The sequence below is a fragment of the Bufo gargarizans genome, unplaced genomic scaffold, assembly GCF_014858855.1.
Source record: "Bufo gargarizans isolate SCDJY-AF-19 unplaced genomic scaffold, ASM1485885v1 original_scaffold_1489_pilon:::fragment_2:::debris, whole genome shotgun sequence".
Taxonomy (NCBI): Eukaryota; Metazoa; Chordata; class Amphibia; order Anura; family Bufonidae; genus Bufo; species Bufo gargarizans.
The window spans coordinates 118,330-134,084 of NW_025334384.1; positions in this window are offsets into that span (position 1 = coordinate 118,330).

The window sequence follows — 15,755 nt, forward strand, 5'->3', positions numbered from 1 at the left end:
CGGAGGCGTTCGGATCCGTCCAGACTTACAATGTAAGTCAATGGGGACGGATCCGTTTGAAGATGCCACAATATGGCTCAATCTTCAAGCGGATCCGTCCCCCATTGACTATCAATGTAAAAGTCTGGACGGATCCGCTCAGGCTAATTTCACACTTAGCTTTTTTTTGCCGATATAATGCAGACGGATCCGATCGAACGCTAGTGTGAAAGTAGCCATAGTTCTACACAGAGGAGGTGTTATCAGTGATTGATAGCATTCTCTGTCTAAGTGTGTATACATAGATAGCTATCAGTCACTGATAGTTGTACACAGGGGAGGTGATATCAGTGATTGATAGCATTCTCTGTCTAAGTGTGTATACATAGATAGCTATCAGTCACTGATAGTTGTACACAGGGGAGGTGATATCAGTGATTGATAGCATTCTCTGTCTAAGTGTGTATACATAGATAGCTGTCAGTCAGTGATAGTTGTACACAGGGGAGGTGATATCAGTGATTGATAGCATCCTCTGTGTAAGTGTGTATACATAGATAGCTATCAGTCACTGATAGTTGTACACAGGGGAGGTGATATCAGTGATTGATAGCATCCTCTGTGCAAGGTGTGTATACATAGATAGCTATCAGTCACTGATAGTTGTACACGGGGGAGGTGATATCAGTGATTGATAGCATTCTCTGTCTAAGTGTGTATACATAGATAGCTATCAGTCACTGATAGTTGTACACAGGGGAGGTGTTATCAGTGATTGATAGCATTCTGTGTGTAAGTATGTATACATACATAGCTATCAGTCACTGATAGTTGTACACGGGGGAGGTGATATCAGTGATTGATAGCATTCTGTGTGTAAGTGTGTATACATATATAGCTGTCAGTCACTGATAGTTGTACACGGGGGAGGTGTTATCAGTGATTGATAGCATTCTGTGTGTAAGTGTGTACATACATAGTTGTCAGTCAGTGATAGTTATACACGGGGAAGGTGTTATCAGTGATCGATAGATATCTATGTATACAAACTTACACAGAGAATGCTATTGATCACTGATAACACCTCCCCCGTGTATAACTATCACTGACTGATAACTATGTATGTACACACTTACTCACAGCATGCTATCAATCACTGATATCACCTTGCCTGTTTACAACTATCAGTGACTGATAGCATGGAGGACATAGGACACATAATGACCCAACCATAACTATAACCAGTAAATAAGACACCACACACTTAGTTGAAGAAAATAGGCCGTGCTGCTTTATTATGGGGTTACCGAAATGTAATGAACCAGTGAATCTTTAATAAAAACCATGAACCAAGGTCAAATATTAGACCAATAAAACCAATGACAACCAAGCCCACCCAGCATTAGCTGGGTGACTTTTACCCCCTAATAAGCCACACGACTTGAAAAAAGGGAAGGGTGGGCGGGGCTCAGGTCCGGATCTTCTTCACACTGCAGCAGCTGATAGCGATGTCCCGTCTTTTATTTCCACAGGGTCCAAGCTACAGGACTGCTTCTCCAATCAGCTGATGAGGATTTTCCCGCCGCTTGTGAACTGGCCAATCATCTTCCTGACATCTGACAGCTATCAATATCCACATCTGACAGGACCAGCTGGATCGGATAAAACCAGGTAAGACCTGTCAACATAAGAGAGGGGAGGGGGAGGAAAAAGCAACCACAAAACCATACTGAACTGCCAAAACATTAAAACCACCTGACAGGAAAAAGTGCCCATGTCCGCATGTGTCCCCCAAGCTATCCGCTCTGGGGGGCCCCTGCATGGAGGACATAGGACACATAATGACCCAACCATAACTATAACCAGTAAGTAAGACACCACACACTTAGTTGGAGAAAATAGGCCATGCTGCTTTATTATGGGGTTACCGAAATGTAATGAACCAGTGAATCTTTAATAAAAACCATGAACCAAGGTCAAATATTAGACCAATAAAACCAATGACAACCAAGCCCACCCAGCATTAGCTGGGTGACTTTTAACCACAAGGCCGAGGCTTAACAGGCCGAGGCCCCCCCCCAAAAGCAACACAGACCTTTCTCCAATGCATTATGTAATCCCAGATTAAAGATGTCAAGGCCTACATCAGATAGATGTACATCATCAGACCTAAACAAACCAGGCACAAAACCTTCAAGGTCGGCGTGCCTATAACTAAGCCCTCCTATAGTGGGCAAAAATTTGGACAATGCCCTATTTATTCTTTTTCTTATTTTTTCAAAAAGTCGACCCTCAACAGACGACCAAAGGAATCTTTGTACAATTTCAGAGAAAATTAAAACTGAATCTGGTAGTAAGCTTTTTATAAAAACTAAATCCTGCTTAATTCTCCATAGCAGCTCCAATGTACGAATTTTGCCCACATCGTTACCACCCAGATGAATGATTAATAAATGAGGCAAAGGCCATTTAACTAGCAATTTGTAAAGTAAAGGCAACACCTCATTCCAATGTAGACCTCTTACTCCCCACCAAAATATTCTAAACTGATTCAAGTCAAAAGATAAGTTTTCCGTATAATTCCTCTTACTGGCTCTCTTCTGGGCCCAATAAACAAAGGAGTGCCCCACCACCCAAACTATATACTGGGCACCTGAAAAATATAAGGAAAAATTAATCTATAATAAGTCCGGCCTTATGTAAATTTTAAAACGATTAGAGTTCCAGCGACCTATTCTTTTTATTGCGGATTCCTCTAACCCCAAAGCTGCTGCCTCAGTAGCCACCCCAATGCGAAAAGAGTGAGCAGATATTTTCAAATGCCCTAGTCCTAGCAAAGCAAGACTCCTCTTAAGCAACACATTAAATTGAAACCTTGTCAAAGGACTCAGATCCATATGTAACAAAAAGGAACCTTGAACTGCTGGTCTAATGTTCAGCCAAGCTTTAACAGCTCTGACTGGACAAAGATCAGACTGAGCCCAACTATTTGACGTTATCATTTGACCTCTCCCCAGCTGATCCGTTTTGGAATGTCTAATCTTAATTAGAACCTTATCCTCATGAACTACTACATCTGACAGTAATAATCCGGCATCCTCTGATTTCTTAAGAGCAACTAATTCCCCAATTCTAAAGGCACCAAAAAATGCCAAAATAAATGCTGTTCTAAATAATACTAACTCAAATTGATCCTTAGCTACGGATGATAATGCCTCTATTAAACGATGCAATAACTCACAAGAAATAGGACGACGGACATCACTACTGAATTTACACTTACGATAACCCTTTAAAACCTGTTTTATGGAAAATAAAGACGACAAGGGGGGTTGACCATATAGCTACCAACTTAGAAATATGGGATGGAGATACATTTTTTATTAACAGAGATGACACAAATCCCAGCCCAACACACTCAAAATCCACGCTATCCTGCTGATCCACCGAACTGACAAAATTTGACCAGCTATCCCAAGCTGACGCATAGGCAGCCCAGGTCCTAGGTGTTAAGGAATTACGGATACTGTTAACGATTACTCCAGCACCAGGTCCCACAAATGCGGGGGGCAAGGAACACCCACTTCCTCTGCAGTTGGAGCCAATTCCCGAAATCTGGACCACTGAAACCGAGATAGAGAGTCCGCGATGACATTAGACTTACCCTCTATATATTTAGCTTTCAACCAAATATTAAATGATAAACAACATAACACTAAATGCCTTAATAAACGGACAACCCTCTCACATTTTGACGACAAAGTGTTAATAGCGAACACAACACCCTTATTATCTGAGAAAAGGAGAATTCTCTTATTCCTAAAAAAGCTACCACATATAACCATTGCCACTAATACTGGAAACAACTCCAATAACACTGTTTTTCGTAAAACCGTTCTCTATCCAAAAAGAGGGCCATTCTTCTGCACTCCAACGGTTATCCCAGAATTCCCCAAAACCACCGCTACCTGCCGCATCTGTATATAACTTCAAAGCATCAGAATCCTGAAAATCCTCGTGCCAGCAGCTTCTACCATTAAACTTTGATAAAAACTCTAACCACATAGTTAAGTCATCCTTTAACCACTTAAGGACCACAGGTTTATACCCCCCTAGTGACCAGGCCCTTTTTTACAAATCGGCACTCCACAACTTTAGCGGTTTATTGCTCGGTCATGCAACTTACCACTCAAATTAATTTTACCTCCTTTTCTTCTCACTAATAGAGCTTTCATTTGGTGGTATTTCATTGCTGCTGACATTTTTACTTTTTTTGTTATTAATCGAAATTTAACGATTTTTTTGCAAAAAAATGACATTTTTCACTTTCAATTGTAAAATTTTGCAAAAAAACGACATCCATATATAAATTTTTCGCTAAATTTATAGTTCTACATGTCTTTGATAAAAAAAAAATGTTTGGGTAAAAAAAAAATGGTTTGGGTAAAAGTTATAGCGTTTACAAACTATGGTACAAAAATGTGAATTTCCGCTTTTTGAAGCAGCTCTGACTTTCTGAGCACCTGTCATGTTTCCTGAGGTTCTACAATGCCCAGACAGTACAAACACCCCACAAATGACCCCATTTCGGAAAGTAGACACCCTAAGGTATTCGCTGATGGGCATAGTGAGTTCATAGAACTTTTTATTTTTTGTCACAAGTTAGAGGAAAATGATGATTTATTTATTTATTTATTTATTTCTTACAAAGTCTCATATTCCACTAACTTGTGACAAAAAATAAAAACTTCCATGAACTCACTATGCCCATCAAGAAATACCTTGGGGTGTCTTCTTTCCAAAATGGGGTCACTTGTGGGGTAGTTATACTGCCCTGGCATTCTAGGGCCCCTAATGTGTGGTTAGTAGTTTGAAATCAAAATGTGTAAAAAATGGCCTGTGAAATCCGAAAGGTGCTCTTTGGAATGTGTGCCCCTTTGCCCACCTAGGCGGCAAAAAAGTGACACACATCTGGTATCGCCGTACTCGGGAGAAGTTCGGGAATGTGTTTTGGGGTGTCATTTTACATATACCCATGCTGGGTGAGAGAAATATCTTGGCAAAAGACAACTTTTCCAATTTTTTTATACAAAGTTGGCATTTGACCAAGATATTTATATCACCCAGCATGGGTATATGTAAAATGACACCCCAAAACACATTGCCCAACTTCTCCTGAGTACGGCGATACCAGATGTGTGACACTTTTTTGCAGCCTAGGTGGGCAAAGGGGCACACATTCCAAAGAGCACCTTTAGGATTTCACCGGCCATTTTTTACAGATTTTGATTTCAAACTACTTCGCACACATTAGGGCCCCTAAATTGCCAAGGCAGTATAACTACCCCACAAGTGACCCCATTTTGGAAAGAAGACACCCCAAGGTATTCCGTGAGGGGCATGGCGAGTTCCTGGAATTTTTTATTTTTTGTCACAAGTTAGTGGAATCTGAGACTTTGTAAGAAAAAAAATAAAAAAATAAAAATCATAATTTTCCGCTAACTTGTGACAAAAAATAAAAAATTCTAGGAACTCGCCATGCCCCTCACGGAATACCTTGGGGTGTCTTCTTTCCAAAATGGGGTCACTTGTGGGGTAGTTATACTGCCCTGGCAATTTAGGGGCCCTAATGTGTGCGAAGTAGTTTGAAATCAAAATCTGTAAAAAATGGCCGGTGAAATCCTAAAGGTGCTCTTTGGAATGTGTGCCCCTTTGCCCACCTAGGCGGCAAAAAAGTGTCACACATGTGGTATCGCCGTACTCAGGAGAAGTTGGGGAATGTGTTTTGGGGTGTCATTTTACATATACCCATGCTGGGTGAGAGAAATATCTCTGCAAAAGACAACTTTTCCCATTTTTTTTATACAAAGTTGGCATTTGACCAAGATATTTATCTCACCCAGCATGGGTATATGTAAAATGACACCCCAAAACACATTGCCCAACTTCTCCTGAGTACGGCGATACCAGATGTGTGACACTTTTTTGCAGCCTAGATGCGCAAAGGGGCCCAAATTCCTTTTAGGGGGGCATTTTTAGACGTTTGGATCCCAGACTTCTTCTCACGGTTTCGGGCCCCTAAAAAGCCAGGGCAGTATAAATACCCCACATGTGACCCCATTTTGGAAAGAAGACACCCCAAGGTATTCAATGAGGGGCATGGCGAGTTCATAGAATTTTTTTTTTTGGGCACAAGTTAGCGGAAATTTTTTTATTTTTATTTTTTCTCACAAAGTCTCCCTTTCCGCTAACTTGGGACAAAAATTTCAATCTTTCATGGACTCAATATGCCCCTCACGGAATACCTTGGGGTGTCTTCTTTCCGAAATGGGGTCACATGTGGGGTATTTATACTGCCCTGGCTTTTTAGGGGCCCTAAAGAGTGAGAAGAAGTCTGGAATATAAATGTCTAAAAAATGTTACGCATTTGGATTCCGTGAGGGGTATGGTGAGTTCATGTGAGATTTTATTTTTTGACACAAGTTAGTGGAATATGAGACTTTGTAAGAAAAAATAAAATAAAAAATATTTCCGCTAACTTGGGCCCAAAAAAATTCTGAATGGAGCCTTACAGGGGGTGATCAATGACAGGGGGGTGATCAGGGAGTGTATATGGGGTGATCACCCCCCTGTCACTGATCACCCCTCTGTCATTGACCACCCCTCTGAAAGGCTCCATTCAGACGTCTATATGTTTTTTACGGATCCACGGATACACGCATCGGATCCGCAAAACGCATACGGACGTCTGAATGGAGCCTTACAGGGGGGTGATCAATGACAGGGGGGTGATCAGGGAGTGTATATGGGGTGATCACCCCCCTGTCATTGATCACCCCCCTGTAAGGCTCCATTCAGACGTCCGTATGCGTTTTGCGGATCCGATGCGTGGATCCGTAAAACACATATGGGCGTCTGAATGGAGCCTTACAGGGGGGTGATCAATGACAGGGGGGTGATCAATGACAGGGGGTGATCAGGGAGTGTATATGAGGTTCTCCCCCCCCCTGTAAGGCTCCATTCAGACGTCCGTATGTGTTTTGCGGATCCGATCCATAGATGCGTGGATCCGTAAAACACATGCAGACGTCTGAATGGAGCCTTACAGGGGGGTGATCAATGACAGGGGGTGATCAGGGAGTGTATATGGGGTGATCACCCACTTGTCACTGATCACCCCCCTGTAAGGCTCCATTCAGACGTCCGTATGTGTTTTGCGGATCCGATCCATAGATGCGTGGATCCGTAAAACACATACAGACGTCTGAATGGAGCCTTACAGGGGGGTGATAATCCCATATAGACTCCCTGATCACCCCCCTGTAAGGCTCCATTCAGACGTCCGTATGTGTTTTGCGGATCCGATCCATGTATCCGTAAAAATCATACGGACATCTGAATGGAGCCTTACAGGGGGGTGATCAATGACAGGGGGTGATCAGGAAGTCTATATGGGTGATCACCCCCCAGTCATTGATCACCCCCCTGTAAGGCTCCATTCAGACGTCCGTATGTGTTTTGCGGATCCGATCCATGTATCCGTGAAAATCATACGGACGTCTGAATGGAGCCTTACAGGGGGGTGATCAATGACGGAGGTGATCAGGGAGTCTATATGGGTGATCACTTCTCTGTCATTGATCACCCCCCTGTAAGGCTCCATTCAGACGTCCGCATGTGTTTTGCGGATCCGATCCATGTATCAGTGGATCCGTAAAAATCATACGGACGTCTGAATGGAGCCTCACAGGGGGGTGATCAATGACAGGGAAGTGATCAGGAAGTCTATATGCGTGATCACCCCATTGTCATTGATCACCCCCCTGTAAGGCTCCATTCAGACGTCCGTATGCGTTTTGCGGATCCGATCCATGTATCCGTGGATCCGTAAAAATCATACGGACCTCTGAATGGAGCCTTACAGGGGGGTGATCAATGACAGGGGGGTGATCAATGACAGGGGGGTGATCAGGGAGTCTATATGGGGTGAAAAGTGGTTCATAAAGGGTTAATAAGTGACAGGGGGGGTGTAGTGTAGTGTAGTGGTGTTTGGTGCTACTTTACTGACCTACCTGTGTCCTCTGGTGGTCGATCCAAACAAAAGGGACCACCAGAGGACCAGGTAGCAGGTATATTAGACGCTGTTATCAAAACAGCGTCTAATATACCTGTTAGGGGTTAAAAAAAATCACATCTCCAGCCTGCCAGCGAGCGATCGCCGCTGGCAGGCTGGAGATCCACTCGCTTACCTTCCGTTCCTGTGAGCGCGCGTGCCTGCGTGCGCGCGTTCACAGGAAATCTCGCGTCTCGCGAGATGACGCCTATTGGCGTTAGTGTGACCTGGGAGAGCCGCCGCGATGACGCCTTTCGGCGTTAGCGTGGCGGCAAGCGGTTAAAGGCCTGGTCAACCTAATGTGGGCCCGTGGAGATTTTAACCCTCTGGTTGCAAAATATAATCTCTTGGAGAAAACTCGTCCTATTGGAATTATTCTATATGCAAAGTTTAAAGACCCTAACACAGATTGCAATTCCTTTAATGTGCATTTTACCTTTGCCAGCAAGGATACTAAACTAAAGCGTAATGATTCTAGCTTACTCTCAGACAACCTAAATTCCATCTTAACACTATCAACCACAATACCAAGAAGTTCTAACACACAACAAGGGGAGACCGTTTTCTCAACTGCTATAGGAATACCGAAAAAAGAAGACATATCAATAAAACAGTTTAATAAATCCGAACAAAGACTAGAGCCATTATAACCAGCAAACAAGAAATCATCTAAATAATGTAACACCCCTCTCTCAGGAACTGAACTTTGAACAACCCAATGCAGAAAAGAAGCAAATGATTCAAAATAAGAACATGACTTAGAAAAACCCATGGGCAAACATTTATCAAAATAAAATTCATTATCAAAGCAAAACCCCAAAGAGTTAAAACCCACTGGACTAACTGGTAATAATATAGTAATTTAATATCAACCTTTGCTAACATAGCACCCTGCCCGAATTTCATCAATAAGTCCACTGCCTGGTCAAAAGAGGCATATTCAACAGATGCTTCTTCTCTAGAAATCTCATCATTAAGTGACTTATCTCTAGGAAAAGACAAGTGATGGATCAACCTAAATTCACCAACTTCCTTCTTTGGAACTACACCCAAAGGTGATATCCTAAAATTCACAAAAGGTGCGCATTTGAATGGACCCGCAACTCTCCCACTAGCTAGTTCTTTTGCAATTTTTTCACGCACCACATCAGGAAACAAATCAACAGACTTTAAATTCTTAACCATTAAACAGCCTTCCCCTTTAAATTCAGGAACCGGAAAACCTTCAGAAAAACCTACAAAAATCTAACTAGTTATCTCCTTGTCTGGGTATTCCTTTAACCAAGGGAGCATTCTTTCCAACCTCACTGGCGTCGAGGCTTTTAGAAAGTTGTTCCCTGGTTGAAGAAAAGTTACCGCTCCTTTTAAAACATTTGGACATTGGGTGTGTGCCACCACAAAAGGAACACTCATGTTTGTACCTACAATTTGACAACCACTTGCAAGTGCTCTCATTAAGGGCGAAACAGACCCCTTTCTTCAACGCCTTAGAAGGGGCCTGTTTTACCACATTCGTCCGCTGAGGCAGCATTAAATTAATCCAAAGCCCTATGTCTTTTATACCCCACTTCAATGTAGGATGGATGGCCAATTTCTGTCTAAAATTCTCATCATAATTAAACCACGCCATCCCTCCAAAGTTTCTATATGCTTCCAAGATAATGTCCAAGTGCTGGAAAAGTCCACAACACTTGCTTGGAAATTTCTCACCCAGGACAGACGCATAGATACAGAAGGCCTGCAGCCAGTTATTAAATGACCGCGGCACACTACGCTTCCTAGCCTCATCTGATTTATCTTCCTTCCTATCATTAACAACCTGCTCCTTAACTGATGGCAATAGGGACATAAGATCAATAAATTCCATGCGCCAAATCCTTTGCTTTACATATTTAGAGGCAAATGATAGGCTTCAGATACCCCTAAACCTTTATCTAAATTCGGAACATTAGCATTTGACTGAGGAACTTTACTTGCACAGGACGCCACTGGCTTGTTAACCCAAACACCAGATGGCGTGCTGTTATTCTCTTTTTGCAGATAATCTGCAAAAAGAGAAAAAAGACCTGAAACAAACTTTTGGTTATTAAAAAGATTAGGCATTGACTGTAGTTTCTGTATCTCACCACTAGGTGGAGCCTCCTGTCCAGGAGCTGCGGACTGAGAAATCTTTATCTTGCCTGGGAAGATTCCTGAGACCTGTGGATGGACGACTTGATGTGTGGATGGGGGGGTTCTTCAAAACTGCCAGGTAAGCTGCTGACCCATAGGACATCTTGGTCTGGATGATTACACTGCATTTCATGGTGACATGTTCTCTAACTTTGCAATAGGTCTTCATTCTGTATATTTTTTTGTACACCTCCTGTGCAAACTTTTGGCTATCCATAGTAATAGACAACAAACTCTGTGTAGTAAAGTACAGCTGCCGATCAGGCTACATGGGGTTATTTGCTGTCTATTGCAGTGTGGATGCATAGGTCTACATTGGAGCAGAATTAATGGATAGCTTCATTTTTAACTGGGTTGTCCCACCCAGACACTTAGAGGGAGATTTATCAAACTGGTGTAAAGGAAAACTGTCCTAGTTGCCCCTAGCAACCAATCAGCTTCCACCTTTCATTTTCCAAATGAGCTCTGAAAAATAAAAAGTGGAATCTGATTGGTTGCTATGGGCAACTAAGCCCATTTTCCGTTACACCAGCTGAACATAACCACACAGTATGCCATAAATGTTTAGTCTGCTATCTCAAGAACAGGGACCCGTTGCCCTCCACTGGGAATGGCAAGGAGGTTCCGCTCTCTCTATTCAATGCTATGGCCAAACACGCTTACTACCCTATTTTTGGAATCCCCATTCAATGTACTGTTGACAAAAGATGCAATCACCTGACGAAGATGGCACTGGCAGCACTTCTACACAGGACAATGGTCGGGACCAATGGTTTTTGTTCCTGATCATCGACATATGTAAAGGGCCCTAAAACAAAGAATTGGTTGCAAATATTTATATAATGGATTTCAAGATCTTTATTGGAAAAATGTGACTGCTATAAAACTGAAGAATGAATCTTTTATTTTCAGAAACAAAGGAGAAGAAGCTGCACCCAGTGCAGTAGCGATGTTTATTCCCCCAGTGTCAGACAGCTCTGGACTGGAGTGCTGCCTCCTCCCGGTGTTTATGGACTGGTGAGAGCTGAATCTGCACCCATCACCTGCTTTGGCCACAGGGCTGCTTCATACTTTCAGTTTACTTCTTTCATTTTCAGTATATTGACACATGGCAGATTTGTTGCACACATTTTGACGACTATCATTCTTCTTTGAGAACCACCCCATTCAAGTCTATGGAAATAATCTTCATTGCATAAATTACAGTAAAATGTGAATATACTATACTCTGTAAAAGGATTGACTGGCTTCAGTAGGAAACCAACACTGGGGAACAACTGGGGAGGGATTTGACCAGTTCTCCAGATCCAGTTTTTAAAATTACAACCAAATTACAGAACAATTTTTCTGGCTGAACCCCATTCTCATGATGACAATAGTTCAGAACCCCTTCTCTTAAAGGGGTTATGCCACTTCAGCAAATAGCATTTATTATGTCGAGAAAGTTAATATTGTTATTATCCATATTGCTTCCTTTACTGGCTGGATTTGTTTTTCTATCACATTATACACTGCTCGTTTCCATGGTTATGACCATCCTACAATCCATCAACAGTGGTCGTGCTTGCAAGCTATAGAAAATCACCAGCCTTAGTGCACTCCCATGTTCCCAGCCACCAGAGAGGCCGGCTTTTTTTCCTATAGTGTGCAATGCAAGCACGACCACTGTTACTGGGTTGCAGTGTGGTCGTAACCATGGAAACGAGCAGTGTATAATGTGATAGAAAAATTAATCAAGGAAGCAATATTGGTAATAACCATACATTAGTAAGTGGCTTGTATTTGTATTAACTTTCTCTACATGATAAATGCCACTTGCTGAAGTGAGACAACTGTTGCAGACAACTGTTTCACCATACTCAGAACGGTGATACAGTTGAATACTGCTGTAGGGCACATAAGCCATTAGCTCCCATGCCCACTCTCATAGGCCGCAGGCCTCATACAAGGTATGCCAACTCATGCTGAGGCCTGCAGAGGCCGGTGTAAACATGGAGGAGTCACCAGAGGGGGGCACTATAATAACTACTGAGGGCACTATAGGTTGTATTATAACTACTGGGGTCACTATAGTGGGCATTGCAACTATTGGGGGGACTATATGGGGCATTATAACTAATGTTATCACCATAGGCGGCATTATAACTACTGGGAGCATTATAGGTTGTAATATAATTACTGGGGACACTATAGAAGACATAACTACTGGTGGCACTATGAGGAATATTATATGGGGTATTATTACTACTAGGGGCACTATAGGAGACATTATAACTACTGGGAGCACTATAGGGGCAATATAACTACTGAGGGCAGTATAACTACTGGGGACACTATAGGGAGCATGATAACTACTGAGGGCTCTATAGGGGGTAATATAACTATAGGGGGCAGTACCGGAGATGCTATGGGTGATGCTATAACTACTGGTGGCAATATAGGGGGATTATAACTACTCAGGCCCAAAAGGGGCATTTTCATTACTGGGTACTGTAGGGGCAATATAATTTTTCACGCAGCCCTGGCCCCATAGAAGTGAATGGGACTTCAGTGTGTTTTTCACAGATGGTTGCTAGGAGATGTTGTACAGTATGTAAACATTTAGTTTTTTTCCACACCCGTGGAAAAAACGAATTAAAATGCATCGCACCCGCTGTGAAAGAAACGAACAACTGAACACAATCACAGACAAAACTGACTGAACTTGCTTGCCAGATGGTGCAAGTTTCACTGAACACAGCCTGAACGCATCCTGAGCCAATCCGTATCAATCATGTGAAAGAGGCCTAAGGGGTATTATGACTACTGGGAGAACTATGAGGGCAATTGAAATGACTGGGTGCACTGTAACACAAACTTCTACATTACAAAATTGCTAGTAAGCAAGCAAAAAATCTACACTGCCAGTAAATCATGGTGCTACATGTCATCAATCAGTGATAAACCATCATATAAAATAAAATAATATTCTTCCATGGCGCTGACCATTAACAATAGCCACAAAAAAAAATTATGCTTCATTGCAGGTAACACTTAGGAAGCAAACACATGTAGATCAGCCAATGGCTGTTTTCTGTCCTCTGACGCTTTCTCAAGGCCAATCTACATGTGTTTGTCTCCTTTGTATTACCTGCAATGTGTTAAGGCCTCTTTCACACTTGCGTTGTCCAGATCCGGCGTGTACTCCACTTGCCGGAATTACATGCCGGATCTGGAAAAAACGCAAGTGTACTGACAGCATTTGAAGACGGATCCGTCTTCAAAATGCGTTCTGTGTTACTATGGCACCCAGGACGCTATTAAAGTCCTGGGTGCCATAGTAGGAGCAGAGGAGCGGTATACTTACAGTCCTAGCGGCTCCCGGGGCGCTCCAGAGTGACGTCAGAGCGCCCCATGCGCATGGATGACGTGCCATGTGATCATGTCATCCATGCGCCTGGGGCGCCCTGACGTCACTCTGGAGCGCCCCGGGAGCCGCACGGACGGTAAGTATGCTGCTCCCCAGCTACACTTTACCATGGCTGCCAGGACTTTAGCGTCCCGGCAGCCATGGTAACCACTCTAAAAAAGCTAAACGTCGGATCCGGCAATGCGCCGAAACGACGTTTAGCTTAAGGCCGGATCCGGATCAATGCCTTTCAATGAGCATTAATTCCGGATCTGGCCTTGCGGCAAGTCTTCAGGATTTTTGGCCGGAGCAAAAAGCGCAGCATGCTGCAGTATTTTCTCCGGCCAAAAAATGTTCCGTTCCGGAACTGAAGACATCCTGATGCATCGTGAACGGAATTCTCCATTCAGAATGCATTAGGATAAAACTGATCAGGATTCTTCCGGCATAGAGCCCCGACGACGGAACTCTATGCTGGAAGACAATAACGCAGGTGTGAAAGAGCCCTTAGTGACATGGATTTCTCTTTATTTTGATGTTTATGTGTGAAGACCATATACAGTATATGATGTTTTTTATTTATGACTTCTTACATATGTGTCATGATGTTGCATGTTTGCCTTTCCCTATTGAATGGGGAACCTGTTAAAAATTTGAATCCCTACAATAAAGAACTGAGCATCAATTCCCTGACAGATTCAGCGCTGGCCCTCAGGTTCTTTTGTTTACCCTTCTGGTAAAGGGTCACGTCAAATCAACAACACTAGATCGCTGCAGGCTCCAAGGTAACAAACGTAAAAATATAGGGGGTCATTTATTCTGAAATACACCTAAATTAGGCATATTTCAGGCGTAACAGTTGCGGCACTGTCTGCGACTTTGTCCTGCTAACTCCAGGTCTAAAATGGGAGGGCAGGGAAGAGGACAGGCCAGAAGACTAGTCTCATTCATCATTTTCTATGCCTGTTTTAAGTGTAGAAAATGGTATAAATGTAGGACAGCTCAGAAGCTATGACTTTTTACCACCGCAGTAGTGTTGTAAGTACTATGACAAATGTCCCTCAATGACTTTTTAGTTTTTGTTTAGGTATTAAGGAGTAGTAAGTGAGCAATATACAGTCATTAGCTGTCAGAATCAGTTTAAAATCTATAGTGTTAGAAATAGATATGTGTATAAAATAATTAGAAATAAAAAATTTGTGTTGCTTATTTACTTAGTCCCTTGATAGCAGCAGCATGTGCTGCAGTCATGGGCATATACAATAAAAGTCATTGCATGATGGCTTTTTATTAATCATGAAAGAAGTCCAACTTTGTGATTTTAATTCAGAGATTGCAGATTATGTTAATTGTTACACTTAATGTTAGTCTGATTTCCTCTCGTTCGTAACAGTGCTGTTATGACCGATGAGGAGATTTGGAGAGGTGTGGCTGGCTAACAAGGGGAATGACGAGGAGGCCAGTTTTTTTTTTTCCTAATTATAATATACACATATCTATGCTACTTTTATTTAATTTTGTATAAGTAAACTTTTTCATTATTAAGTAGTGCGCATTTCTGTTATATTTAATTACTTAGAGACATAGAGTCTAAGAAGTAGGAGAGGACAGAATTAAATGTTTATTAGTTTTGGAACTCATTGGGGGGGCATTTCTCAACACTGGTGTCTCCATACACCAATCTTGATCTCCCTGTGCTTTGGAGTAGGATGTGCCTAATTTATTAAGAGGCAGATGCCTTTTTATTAAATCTGGTGCAACTCTGTGTGGCATAAATTACAGTCTATGCCAGCTAGGGGCTGGCAAAAACTTGAGGTATAACTTACTCCAGTTCCTGGCGTATGTTATAGTAAACTCAGAGGGCTGCGATGGGCCCTGCCCTCTCCCTCTAAGTTCCTCTTGTTCCTCACCATTTTAAAAATATTGGTGGGAAGCTCAAAAAGTCACAAGTTATGCATGAATATGGTGAGCACCATCACTTGTGACTTTTTACCGCCGCTGTAGTGTTGTATGTACTTTGATAAATGACCCTCAATGATTTTTTTGTTTTAGTTTAGGTATTTAGGAGTAAGTAAGCAATATAGAGTCATTAGCTGTAAGAAT